General features: G+C 36.4%; 1 protein-coding gene across 2 annotated transcripts in view; it reads left to right on the forward strand.

The window, feature by feature from the left end:
* SEMA3A (semaphorin 3A) overlaps window positions 1–14,786 on the forward strand; it is a 410,652-nt gene that overhangs the window by 155,812 nt on the left and 240,054 nt on the right. For both annotated transcript variants that reach the window (XM_069875193.1, XM_069875106.1), the window contains exon 2: window positions 12,228–12,298. The gene's annotated coding sequence lies outside the window, so the exon portion shown is untranslated. The remainder of the gene's footprint in view (window positions 1–12,227; window positions 12,299–14,786) is intronic.

Genomic DNA, 14,786 nt, shown 5'->3' on the forward strand with positions numbered 1-14,786 from the left:
CTGACGGGAGACCTTGTCACTGCCTACGACTGCCTGAATGGAGGTTGTAGCAAGGTGGGTGTTGGCCTTTTCACCCAAGTGATAGGCAATAGGCAATAGGACAAGAGGAAATGGTGTCAAGTGGCACCAGGGGAGGTTCAGATTAGACATTAGGAAAAATTTCTAAACCAAAAGCTTGGCCAAGCACTGGAACTGGCTGCCCAGGGAGATGGCTGAGTCACCAACCCTGGAGGTATTTAAAAGACATGTAGATGAAGTGCTTAGGGATATGTTTTAGTAGTGGGCAGGTATGGTTGGACTCGGTGATCTCAAAGGTCTTTTCCAAGCTAGCAATTCTATGATTATATGAACTTAGAAATTATTAAACTCAATAGGTTTGTCTTTGTGTATCATTTGCATAAGACAGCAATGAGATTGTCTAAGTTTTCATGACATTTACTTCAGTAAACTTTTATGCAGTGAATGAACAGTTATGAAATACAGTTATGAAAAACACAGGGGAAATCTGCAGGCAGATTCAAACTGCACTCAGTGGGTTAAAATCACAAGAGATCAGTGTGCAAAAAGGATGTTGCATCATTACCTGATTGAATTCCCACCAGAAATAATGTCAAGATGAAGAGGTATGTGAGGAAGAAGAAATTAGAAAACCCGGAGATTAAATCATCCTTCCACCCTTCAAGCATTTCATGAAGACAGTGAAGATAAAAGAATAGTTACTGCAGGAGGTTTCTGCTAATAATAAGAGATATCTACCTCCAGAAGGAGTCTGGGGTAGACTGAGTGTCTATGGTTTTTCTTCAGTTACAGGAGATTCATTACAAGACTGTCTTAGGCTAAGTTGAAGGCTGAATGCTTGGTGACATGAATCTGGATTGTGATTTCTTATGTCTCTGTGGCATGAGGAGCAGGGAATGCTGTTCTGGGCTGGGAGTTGATGTATTCCTTTTATGCAGCATCAGCACTTTAACAAGAAATAGACATCTGATGTTCATTATTTTATTGCAGCATTTTCTACCAATAAAGAAAGCAAATTATTTCATATGGCATGTTATATCCTCCAATGTTCTTGTTTAGAATTGGTAGGACCCAAGCTGAGTAAGGATTTGCTTTAGTATGTCAGAAAGTCTGAGGGCTCCAAGACTTGAAGCAAAACTATGTTATTGGTTTTTAAGGACATTCTGTGTTAATCCTGGCGTTCCTTTCCACCAAGTGGTTATTATATGTGCTAGGGGATATGAGACCGAGTGAGAGCACGGATGCCTGTTCTCAACTTATGGAGCTGGCATAACATTGCTGCAGTGACATAAATCCAGAAGGACATTGGAGAAACTGAACATGAACATATATTTAGGAATGACTGAGTGGGAGTAGGGTACTTAACCACACCCATCCTCTGTATTTTAAGACATCAAGCTGAAAACACTCAAGAAAACCAAAGAATGGGCCATGATATTCAAATAGTTCAGGAAAGATTTAAATAACATTAGTTCTATTTCAAGCTGACAGACCAAAAATTCCTACTGGCTTGCGAGCTAAAGCAATAAAAACACTACGCACGCAACAGGCAGATGTTTGGTAGTGATGCTTGTTTCTTTCATTATACTTAAAATGTAATCATTACAGGCACAAGCAAGTTCCCTGTATTGCAGCTGACTGCATTTTGTAATGACAGCCAAGTCTCAATATTGTAAAGGTAACGATGGATACATACAGCTGCTATTATGGCTTTTGATTTGACCACTTGCTTCGTGAAGGATGAACATCTGACCTTCATTTCCAGGTTGCTGACAGGATTTCATCACCTCTCTGTGCCACACAGGGTGCATCCACTCTGTGACTACACTCACATCCAATCCACGGGTGACTGTCAAGGCTGAGCTCTGTGTATTGCAGGGTAAGGTGCAATGACAGAGAGAGAGATTACCCTGTGTTTAACTGTGTAGCTCTCAGCATGTGCAGAGAGGGAGGGACAGAACATAAGACTACTTAAAACAGGGCTGCGATCAGATTTGTGTTCATTGCCAGAGTTTATCACAAAGGATTATGCACTCTTAACACAGCAGTTTGCACGGCTGCTTTGACAAACTGTCATTCCATCTATGGCTTTTGGGGGATATATGGAGAACTCCAGCAGGGAAAATAAATGTCTGTGGCATTCAGCAAGGAAGTCTGCCTCTTGGTTAAACTTTCCTGACCTGAGTTATACTTTGGTTTCAGCCTTCATCAGGTGGCTCTGATATTTTGCTTGGCAGACCAAGAAGCCGATTTCTTTAGGATTTCTCTTTCAGGAGACCTCATCCCCAGCTGAGAAGAAATTAGCATTTGAGATTGAGTTTGGAAAATCCAAAGTAACAGAGATTGTCCAATTTATTTGCAAAGGTGAAGCCCACAATAAAAATATTTCTTTGGGCAGAGCTCCTATTGCAAGACAATTTTCAGTGACTTAGGCCCAAAAGTCATTTACCAAGGATAGTGTATTCTTCAGCACAAAGAAGGCCAGAAAAGAGACATTATGTACTCTGCATCATCACAAAGACCTATAATATAGCTAATTTTAATATTCAGTTTCTGCTGAACAGCGAAAGAAGTTGATTAGGATGTAGAATGAGATGCAGTAGAAATACCGGTTCTTCTTGTGTTTCAACCAATAAGAGGTTTCAGTAGGGAAAGGTGAAATAAGTCAATCAGCTGTTTACCTTCTGATTCCCTCAGAAGACAGTAAAATGCTACTGTGTGTTAGTGGTTAAGACTCCAGAGAGTTTGTTATTCAAACAATATCAACATAAAGAACAAATAGACCGTGAACCAGACATTATAATTTCGTAATTTGTTTCCTTATTTTTATATTATCTCTTTTTCTTTGACAACTGCATGGCTACACCCTGAAAAGTAGTAATTATATCCAGAATCCAAAGAGGCCCATCATAACATGAAAATGTTATGACATCATAGTCCTTGGTTAAGGAAATTATAATGATGGCAGAGGTCAAACCCACAGTGTAAGACAGGGAAGAGAAGAGAAGAGCCTCAGAGGAGAGTTTCCTGCTCAAAAAAAAAGCATAAAACCCTTTCATTTTGAGGGAGAATTGTCAAAAGGTAAGTCACTGCTTTTACAATGCTTCTTTGTATGAGGATATTTTGGCAGATTTTTTTTTCAATTGACGTAGGTTTAAAGCCGTGCATGGGTGAGGTGGAAGAGAGGAAATAATGAGAAACAAATTCAGTGGAAAAACAAGTGTTGATGGTGTGACTAGTCAATGAAGTAAATTTATGAACTGATTTGATCATGGATATTAGCACCTCCTTTCCTTCCAGTGTGAGTCAGAGTGAACATAAACATCACAGCCGTGTGGAAAAATGTACCCTTGTGGGGGAAAAAAACCAAACACCTGAATTTTTATGCAAGGATTTTTTTTACTGCTTTGAATTATTGTTTCTATTAAGATATCAATAAGCCACGATCCTCTGTGTTATGAACTATATTACTGCAGGACAAAATCACTCATTGACTCACATTTTATTAACTTTTCAACATTATTGGATTTATATAGGAAATGCTATTCTTTACCAAACTTGAAGCAGTCTAACATTTTCACAGGCAAATTCACATCTCTCATTTTTTTGTTCTTTCCTGCGGAAAGAGAATCCAAAAAGATAAGATAGTTTTTTAATAGTGGTAGTAATGTTGTAAACAAAACATTTACCATGAGATTGTCAGAAAGTACCATTCATCAAACATTTCACCTCCAAAAATTACATGCAGTGACTGCTAGCTCAATAATGAATTTGACATTCACTTTGCCTTTAAAGAAACACATCTGATTTGCTAAGTTTCAAACACCAATGAACATTGACCATTTCACTATGACTTCCTCAGCCAAATCTTAGATTTTCGTTATTTCAGCTATGTGTTCATTCCTTTGTGCGATATAACAATCTTGATTTTGTAAGTTCATTGGAGCTGGCAGGTAACTAAGAGAGCTTGAATTCCAAAGCAGAGTCAAAATTTACTTTATACCCATGACTAATGTTAAATCTAAACTCTATCTAATAGAAATACTGAGTAACCTCATATTAATCTCTTCTCGATGCCAGCTATGACTAGCTATAATAGCTGAGGTTGGGTCATTATCCCTGATGTATATATTCTCCTCCCACAGAGTTTTCTTTGGTAAAGGACTATACTGAGGAAAAGTTCCGCTTCTGGTTCAGGCTGGCCTGGTAAAAAGAAATTGAAAAACATTATACACACCCCATCATTTAAAAGTCCTTGACTCACAGCTGCAGTAATTTAGCTTAGTTATTATATTGGTAAATATTTATCCTCCAGATATTTTCATCTATATTCTAAGATTTTCTTGATTAACCAGTTTTTAAAGTATAAAAAGTAGATAGGCATGTGGATAGCAGAATGTGCAATGAAAAACAATTTGTCATTATTTTAACTTGTATAAGGACATCCCCCAAAATGTGTTCTTAGAAAGAGAACAAGCAGGTCCTGCTATGACTAGGTTTTTCTTCATAAGAGCAGAAAATTGTATGATGTAAATATTGTTTTTATTGTACGGATGTGCTGAAACAAAGAAAAATGCGTGCAATATTACATTTTTTCTACTATAAAATGAAAAAAGGTTACAATAAAAAAAGTGTAACCCTTAGCCTGTGTTGTATAAACCTAGGAAATGGTAATCAACCTTGATGCGTGACTAAGGCATACATCTGTCTGTATGATTTATGACAGAACACAGTAAGAGAATAAAATGCTCTTCTTAAAAAAAAAATTCTCCCCGTAAGACGATATTTTGCACTACAATGAAGCATAGCATTTTTTGTTTTCATATTTTCTTTTCCACTAAGCTTTCTTAGAGTTATTATACATCTACAAGACCTGGTTTCTTAGCAGTCATTATAGAAATCTTTATCAGTCTTTTCTGTATAGAGCCTCAGGTTTGTTTTCAATGCAAAGAAATGGTTTAATGTAATTTATTTCTAAAGAAGGAACAGGCTTGTTCCTAAAAAAAATATATAATTCTGAATCAAATGCCATGCATAGTAAGTCTTTTTTATTTCTATTTAAATTATCAGTTTATGTAAATACAGCAAAAAATTTAATTTTTTTTTAAAATTTTCTTTGTTGTAATGTTCCTTAGTCTTGAACAGGACATTTCTAAGGGCTAAAAACAGTTGCAGATTCATACCTATTCAATAAAATTTCCAATAAAGTAAAGACAACATGGACAGTATCAGTACTGGAATTTGATGGTCACCATCTAATTAATTTAATGTTAACTGCTGGATTATCACCAGCAGATTATTTTTCCTTAATACAGATATAGACTGTGTTCAAAGCAATAGGTAAACCTTTAGGTAAGACTGAATTTTTTCTCCTATGGGTTTGGTTACAAATATAGTATCACAGTTGAACACAGTTGAGTTTGAACAGAATGGCTTGAAACAATTGCACTGAACTCAATGACAAGAACTGTGACAATATATACTCGAACTATCTTCAAGTATATATTGCTAAGTCATTTGAAACTTGATATTTTCCTGTGGCCTGGAGTCTTATTGACTTAATTTGAGGTGAAGATCATGACTGTGAGTTGAAACATATTTTTATTACTCACCAGTTAGCACCTCTGCAGTGCAGGGAATAACATAGCATGGTAGCAGAGTATTTCATTGATTTAAAAGAAAAAATAAATTCAGTGAAGAACTCTAAGTGGTTGATCTTTTCCCCACTGTTGTTTTTTTGTTTACAATTGTAATGAATCACCTTCAAAAAGTGTAGTGAATCACTGCTCACCAAGTCAATTCATGCTACTAGTTGTTGACTGGACCTGCCATACTAGCTCTAGGGGAATATTGTGCAAAAGACTCCCATGCAAAATATATGGATCCCTGTCTTAAGGAGGAAGGAAATTGTGCTTATGTATTTGTCACATTTAGTGACCTTTTCAGACGGAAATCGTGTGTCCTGTGATATCTACCAGCAGGAAAGTTGACGCAATAAAGAAAGGGAAGGTCTTGCATACAGTGAGAACAGAGCAGTCATTTAGTAATTCTAAAGTTATGTCAAAGTTATGTGATGACATTTATGCAGTAGTGTATTGATATGGGCCTAGATGAAGCTTAACAAGAGTAGGAGGAACGGGAGTTGGATTCATTTACTGCCTCTGCTATAAGTCAAATACCTCACAGCATTATATTATGCTAATATAGAGTTATATCTCCTTTTGCATCTCTTTGATTCATCCTGGAACTGTTATCACAGAGTGATCAGCAATGTCATAAGCAATTTTGCATATAGAAGAGATTTAGTTGCTACACTATGCTACACATAATGGAATTTTATTTGGAAGGCATAAACCAAAAGAGATCAAAATAGAATATCACAATAAATGATTTGTCTGTGTGACAGTGCAAAAACAAATGTTAAAAGACCTGAGCAAAGCCAATCATAAAGTAGTTTAGAAACTACTCTCTATTCTGCTACAACATGTAATATGCACTAGCAGAATGTGTCTACTTTTTGTTCTCCCTCCGAATTCTAGCATTTGCAGTGTACTGAAATAGAATTACTTTTATAGAAGAATGACAGAGTTAAAACAACTCAATTGTTCATAACTCCGTTTCTCTCCCAAATACCTGCAAATTTAATCTCTCCATTTTAAAGAAAGCAGAAAGGGGTACTATGTAGTAAGGGCGTAGTCAAAGACAGTAGGGCATGATTGATAGGAAGCAGAGACAAAGAGTTTAAAAATATGAATCAGACACAGAATGCCAGATTCCACAAGGTATATGGCTGGGCTCTTGCTAATGCCAGAATATCAAATATCTTAGAGATCTCTGCTCAAGGGTAAAAGCCTATTCCAAAGCCAATTAGTCAGTTTAGATTCTCTGCTAATATAAGAACCTTTCAATTCTGCCTCATTTCCATAGCAATCTTGCTTCAGTCATTTCAGGGAGTGTAACATTTTATCATTCCATTCACTTTGAATCAGATTTGGGAAAGAGCATTTCACCATATCAGTCTGAGGAGGGCAAAATATAGGTCCCCTTGGACTCAAGTATGGCATCTTGCTCCTGTGCCTCTGGGCTCCAAAGGTAGCCATTGGGCACGTTTTCTTTGTTGTTTTTTGCTTTCTGCTTTTTTTTTTTTCTTTAATGTAACCAGACTACAAAACTCTTTTTTTATTTTATTATACCACCCATAAGGTTTACTCCATCACTTCTCCAAACCTGTTTTTCATTGGGAATAATGTGTTTGCCTCTGTGTGTACCAGCGAGGAAAGTCTTTCATTAAAAAGACAAGTTCTGAAAATGCCTTTGTTCATTGTCACCAATAATTTCAAAGATGAGAAAAAATAGCAACATCTCTTTCCTGCTGGTGGGATTCCAAAATCTTATGCACACATATAACAGTACACATCATACATCTTCTGAGAGTGTTTATGGCAACCGAAGACCACAAAACCTGGCTGATAAGAACTGAATTTACTTTGTCCAAACACAAGCAGAGACCTTGCCTGTATGTGAGCCTAATTGTAAATAGTCACATTTCCAGAAATGACTTGGGGAGTAAAAATTATATTTACAATAATATGCCACTTCTCCCTTAAGAGAATACATTTCTCAAATGCTATCACTCATCATACCATTATTATGTCTGGAATATAGTTTATCTCTGTGCAGAACAGAAAAATATGTTTTACGTAACTTTTCAATCTGCTTGCAACTTATCTCAAGGTTTTGTAACAAACAGTTATACCATTGGGTCAAAGCCTAACATCACCTCTTAGTACTACTTCCTTACACAAATATTGATGTTCAATGTCAATGAGGGCTACTTTTATGAAAATACAGTCACTCATATATCTAGCTTTGTGTACTTGGTGACATGCTGTGATTTGGCTCTTAAGTTGGGCATAACTTTGAGATGAGCCTGCCCAAACCTTTTCACAGAGTGAGAAAAAACACAGTTCTTCAAAATTGTGTTTGATTTAAAAAACAAAACAAAACTAAATGTCTACTCAGAAAGTTCAGAGATATTAGGTGACGGAAGTTAAAATAAGATTTGAAATCTGTCTCTTTCCCACTATTGCTTTCAGATCAAGATTTTGTTTCCAGTCAGAATTGGTGTTCCTGTTACCTGGACAAACTTCCTTTCCCATTACTTCTCTGTGTTTGCTCTCTGCTTTTCTCAGGAGTGTCTGTCCATGCCACAAACTCAGTCTTGCTTCACACGCTTCTCCCATCAGCCCAGGGAGCCTCAACCAGCTGCTGGCATGGATACAGACACTTTCATTTGCTCTCAAAGAAATAAAATTCCTCCTTCCGAAGGATCCCATCTCATCTCAATCTCACTAGTTCAGACTCATGGAACTGTAAGTTCACAGAATTCTCTTTCACCTATCACTAAGACCTTGCTATCCTACACCGTATAGGACATATAATAATCATGGAGTGAAAAAAAAAAGCTTTAACATGGAAGCATGCAGAGTTGCTTCCTCTGCATTTATTTAAAGTATGTGTAAGCCGGTTAATTAAAATAGCTACCCAAACTAACACTTCATATGTTGAGTATTGTATAGACAAAGCTAAAATAGTAGAGTATATGAAATATCTACTTAACTTAAATTTGTAGTATGTCTGCAAAAGCTCATGGTTCAACATTTGATTTCCAAACTGGACTTTCAAGTGCACAAAAGTTAATTATATCCACAATAGGTCTCTCCTTGCTTGCTCTTTTCTTTTTGTCTTGTAAGAAATAATAAATTGAGCACATTTTCCCATTTAATGTTTTGCTGTTTTAATCATAGGAAACTTAGCAGGGTGGTCTACTCCTTTCAGTCCTAAAGCAGTTGTTTAGGGATCAGGCAGGTAGGGTTGGAATTGACTGCCCATATTTGTTTATCAGAGCCAGCTGGAAAAGGGTCAAATGTTACCTATAAAGGACTGAGAAACCTCAGCTATAAAAAAGAGCAAGTGGTAGTTTGGCTTCTGTGATTGGCCCTGATGTAGTGGGAGCATACAAGAAAAAGTAGTAAGGATCCTACAAACTGTTTAGTAATGAATAGTTTTACTTTCTGCATGCATGTGCATACATATATGTGAGTGGGTGGTTGCTTGGTCTTCACATCAGTGTGCCTGAGACAGAAAATACTTGTTTGAGTAAAATGTCTGAAAGAGGTACAAGAATGTTGTCAGGCCTTCCTTACCTGGAGAGGTGGACTAGTAAAGATCAATGGCACTCTTCCTATGGATGACTAGGAGATATGGATTTGGATTCATATGTCTAAGAAAGAAATGCATGCACCTCCAATAGGAATTTCATAAAAGTTTAATAGTGTTGTGTGCTTAAACTTTTGATGCCCCTTTTAGGAATATTTTAAAAGCCTGAGATTTTCTCTTTTTTTAGTTTTCTATGATACAAGAAAGTCATCTCAGAAAGCAGGAAAAAAACGCTTGATGCTAAACCATTTATTTTATTTTACGATTTTGTGGCTTAGAGATAAATCCTGGACCTTTTCCACATCTGAAGTTAGAAAGCAAAGTCACTTTAACACACAATTTTAATTGAAAACTTTAGTATGGAGAATGCTTTTCTGTCCAGACAAGAAAACTCTACAAATACAGCTGTTGACATATCTCTGGAAAGTGTTGATAGAACATTAACAGAAGCACCACGATAATAATATCCTAGTATCACTCTAATTCTACTATAATTATGAATATGCTTTCTTCAGCTGTTGTATGTTAAAGTCAATAGTTTAGTTATGTGTATACATATCACAGGAAATGGAGAAACTTTGGATTGAAAATGCTTGAAGCCAGTTCTCTTTTTTGCCTTTTTTTTAGGAAAAAAGAAACATTATCCAGATAGGACTGGATTAGCAGGATGTTCACAGAGCTAGTGTAGTGATAAACAAAGCTTTAGGAGAATTGGAATGTTAAACTTGCTTAATACTCACAGAATACTCTCAGTTGTCTTCCCAAATCATTGATTAGGATCAAATTAAGAAAAGAGATAATGCAAGAATACATAGAGGTATCTTAAGAATTCTGTCTCAGTTTATTTTTCAAATGGTCTATGTTAGTCTGTACAGATCTAGATCTGTTAAGTTTGGTGGGTTTGCACCATTTGAGTCTTGCTTCCATAGCTTCCATAGCATATGTCTTCCACTTGCTTCACTGAGCTTTGTTCAGGTTTTAACACAAGACATAGTAAGGTCTGAAATTTGTCTTTAGCCTGAAAAGAAGAACACTAAGGGAAGAAAAAAAAAAAAAAAGAAAAAAAAAAAAGAAAGGCATTTGAACTTTAATTCATTTCATTTTAAATCATTGACAGCTTAGGTTATAGAAGATCAACTCTTTTATTTCTGAGATATTAAAACTTTTTTTCTAATTAATTTATTTGTGCATGTTGGCTTCTGGTTGACAGCTGATGTGGGCAAGTTCATAACACTCGTTTCTTCCACTGGATGAGGTTATTTCTGCCAGCTCTTTAAAATTACAGACTAGACTATCTTTCAACAAACTCCTTATAATACGCTAATAGAAGAAAAATATCCTGTAATTTCATTTGCCTCTTCCTTATTTAAAAAATTTATTTAACATAGTTCCTCCTGTGTCAATCACATTTAGAATGCCAGAGCACTTCAATGAAACAGTAAATCATGATCCAAATACAGAATTTTTTTTAAACTATATTCATATGTAACAACCAAGACCTTGCATAATTTTACGTGAGAATGTTACTAACTTATTTGCCAAGGAATGTTAGGAATTGTGCAAGCACATATGTATCCTCCAAATCTGTAGGGTTCCATAGTATCTGTTATCAGAAACACAACAGCATTAACTAACAGAGTACATGCATTCCAAACAGAAATCTTTAATTTGAAATACTCAGTGAAATAAACTGACTGTAGCCCAAACTGGGTTTAGTTCCATTTGGACACAATTTTTCATGGAAAATTCCACATACCAAGCACTAGACAGGTTTGTATTTTCCTCTATTCATCTGTAGCCCTTTCACTCTTTAGCACCTCTTGATCCAGGGTGTGTTCTAGGTCCCAGAGCAGGAAACTACAGCCCAGGGTGTTCATGTTCATGTGATAGACGTCAAGCAGTGGTAATTTTGTCATATTGCCAGTAGCAGTTACGCGCCAGTGCCTGGAAGGTCTGTTTGTGTGAGCAAAGTTTTTCTTAATGAGTTGTACAAAGTCTTAAATATTTTTCACTTAGCCCATTTTCTTGCACCTTTTCAGGGAAAATTAAAAAGAAACAGGCTGGGTGGAGAAAGGGGCATTTACATAGACTGAAGTTAGTGTAGGAAGGTGAATTATCTGAGTTTTTCAAGAGAAGGCAGTGAGGCTCTTTTACATCTGAAGTTTAAAGTTAGGTGTTCTGAGCTACTCCAACATGAACTTGGCTTTCTAATCAACTTTTCTTGGCTGTAGTTAGCCTTTGTGGATATCCACATATGTGTCTAAGTAGACCTGTAATTCCAAAAAGTGCATAGTAGTTCTGCCCTGCTCCTGGGCACAGACAACCTGATATCTGCATTACAGCATTCAGGCTTCTTGGCATGTGCTCTTGCTTGCTGCTTTTATTGCCATAGGGTTACTTATGCAATGCTCCTCACCTGCATCGTGCGTTATTCATGAAGCACTGCAAAACTGCATGCATCCTCTCCAAAGAAGCGTTCCCTGCATCCCATTTTCTTAAGTAAGATAAACTGAGTGGGCCAAAGCAAAATCACACTATAATGTTTCAGAAAGTGAAAATAATTTTGTTCAATGTCTTATGTCTAAACTCGCCTTTATAAGGAGATGCAACTTCATTCCAATAAAAATTTAGAGGCTTGGGGGCAAAGGGGCAGGTTGGTTTGCTGTTGATTTTTTTTCCTATTAATGAGACAATCTTAACAAACTGCAGTTGCAAATCAAGATGACTTCACTTCATTACAGCAAAAAGGTTGATATTTTATACAAGAGCAATATGACTGTGTTTCATCATGAGCCTCCCTGTTCTGCACTTTCCCAAATCGTATCGAATTTAGAATTTTCCATGTTATATAGTCAAGGCTTTGGATGTTTTAAAGCAATGCTATGGTAATTGATTATGTTCATATTTACTTTTCAAAACATGTAGGTAACTTTCATGTCTTTTCCATAAATTAGTTGCAGTTTTCAAATTTTAAAATTATTTTCCTCTAGGAGTATCAAAAAAGGCATCAATCAGATTGGAAAATTTTGCTTTGACCACTAAACACTTCTGCCTTTGTGAGGTAAGCTCTTTTCTTTTCTTTTCTTTTCTTTTCTTTTCTTTTCTTTTCTTTTCTTTTCTTTTCTTTTCTTTTCTTTTCTTTTCTTTTCTTTTCTTTTCTTTTCTTTTCTTTTCTTTTCTTTTCTTTTCTTTTCTTTTTTCTTTTTCTTTTCTTTTCTTTTTTCTTTTTCTTTTCTTTCTCTTTTCTTTTAACACATTTAAATAAGTTACAGCCAACTGTTTGATCTTGTTTGCTCCCTAGTAAAGAATAATTCTGTGTAAAACTACAATGTTCCTTAAAAATCTTAACTATTACTCTGAAATGTATGTAAAGGATTAGAGTACCAGTTTTGATTTATTTTCTGTTAAATCCTCAGCTAGAAGTTCTTTTTAACACATCTGCTTTGATGGAGACAGATAAATATCATGCATATAATAAGGCAAAGATGCAGTCTATGATGTTCCTTTCCGTTCTTGTACGTGTCCTGACAATGTCGTGCTTGCTTACTGAAGCGGGAACACAGCTCATTAGGACACCATTTGTGCATTTTGCTTTCATTTGGGAAATTTCAGTGGATGAGCATGCCAATGTCCCTCCCTCCTGGGGAGCTGGGAACCAGGACTATGGTATTTCTGACTCAAGGTCAGATGTGTCCAGAGGGTGAAGATGTGATAGGACAGTAGGTGCACTACAGCTAAGAACTGTAAATGCTGTTTTCACACCAGGTAGCTATCCATTCTGGGGGAAGCAATATTTACATTTACATTAGCCTCCTGTAAGTTAAACTCTTGGCTGGATATTTGCATGTCTGTAAGAGTTTCAGGTGTAAGAGCTCAGCTACTGCATCTATGATTTGAGAAGCACAAATTTTGAAGGTAAAAGCTTCAAATGGGAAAGGAAAACCTGGAGGCGTTGTGATACCCTCACAAAACCTGTCTATTTCTGGAGATGCATTACTGAACACCCTTGTATTCTTAAATGTTCACTTTTTAATGTAAATTGTGACTGACTGTGGGGTAATTTCACTTGTGTGGACCCTGGAGTAATTGCGATCACTATACATAGAGGTTTTTCACACAGAGGTAGGCTTTAAGTACTAGTTTTATTTAGATATTCTGAAAGATTTTCTGGAGCAGCCTTTTTTACCTAATCACAGTGCACTTACTATACAGATGAAACCTAATGTTAAATGGTATGAATACTTGTTTGAAGTCACATCCTTCTAGTACATGCTTTGGTGAAAAGACTAAAGCACTTCATTTCTTTTATTGGGGAATATTTTTTCTTGCCCTATGTAGCAGCTGCTGCATATGAAGCAAGGTACACGAGGGTTTTCTCATATTCCTATTCTTTCCCCCTGGAGTTACATTCACAGTCGGGGAAACAGAAGGGGAGACTTCTCCCTCCCTTGCACAACCAAGGAAGAGTTATGATAATTTAGCCCTAAGTGTTTAAGCCATGGTCTGGTGCTGCTGAATCTAACTGAGCTTGGCATCATTTGAAGGAGCTTGCTGAAGTGTGAAAGACACTGACGTGGCTGTGATTAAAAAGCATTGTTAAATTAGAGACCACACTGTAAGAAGCCCTTATTCAGGTGGATGAGGTCAAGGCAAGTTAACACACAACGAACGCTTTTGTAGTTGATGCTCAGATACGTCAGGCAAAGACATATTAAGAGTTATTTCATCAAGTATATCCTCTCCTTCACCCGACTGGCAAGGCTACAATTGGCAGAACAAATTTTGCAGTCATAAAAGTTGATCTTGCTATTCATATTTGTAAAAGCGATTATGCATTGGCAGAGGTCCGTCGCTGTACCTGCTTTTCTCTGTCTTATGCCTTTGCTGAAGTTTTCTATTCCTGGCTAGCTGACAAGCTGAGCAGTAACAGAAAAGAAAAACAGAGAATGGAGTATAGGATGCAACACAACAGAAAACAAGGGTGACTGAAGATCAAGAGATACTATAAATTTCCTGCTTTCTTGAGCAACTGTTCCCACATCTTAAGTGTACATATTAAAAATATAAAATAAAGGGTTTACTTCAGGTTCATTTAAAAGTAAAAGTAGTATGTTAGCACGTGGCAAACTTCCAAGCAAACTACACACTTCAGAATGGGGTGAATGTCATTTCCAACACTCTGGAACTATGATTGACCCCAATGTATAAATATTTTCTGATACTCAATAATATTTTTGTCCTATTTTCATGGCTGTATCCCAGAGTATAGATGAAAGCAAAGTATCTGTTTTCTTTTTTTGGCAAACAATGATGTCCTGATTTTTCCAATCTAAATTGCCCTCCAGGGCACTAATAAAACAAGTCATGGCTCACAAAGTAAATTTCCTGTGTACTAATTGAAAACGGTTTCAAATTTATTAGGGTTTCAATCATCTTCCCAAGATCTAATCCTTGTGTTCACAGTAGTCAATGTGAAGTTTACCTGAAAGGTGAAAGGAGTATTAAAAGTAGTTCTCAGGTATTTTAAAATGGGGGAAGATAACAAAAGC

The sequence above is a fragment of the Phaenicophaeus curvirostris genome, chromosome 1 (genome assembly GCF_032191515.1).
Source record: "Phaenicophaeus curvirostris isolate KB17595 chromosome 1, BPBGC_Pcur_1.0, whole genome shotgun sequence".
In the NCBI taxonomy this organism is placed as follows: domain Eukaryota; kingdom Metazoa; phylum Chordata; class Aves; order Cuculiformes; family Cuculidae; genus Phaenicophaeus; species Phaenicophaeus curvirostris.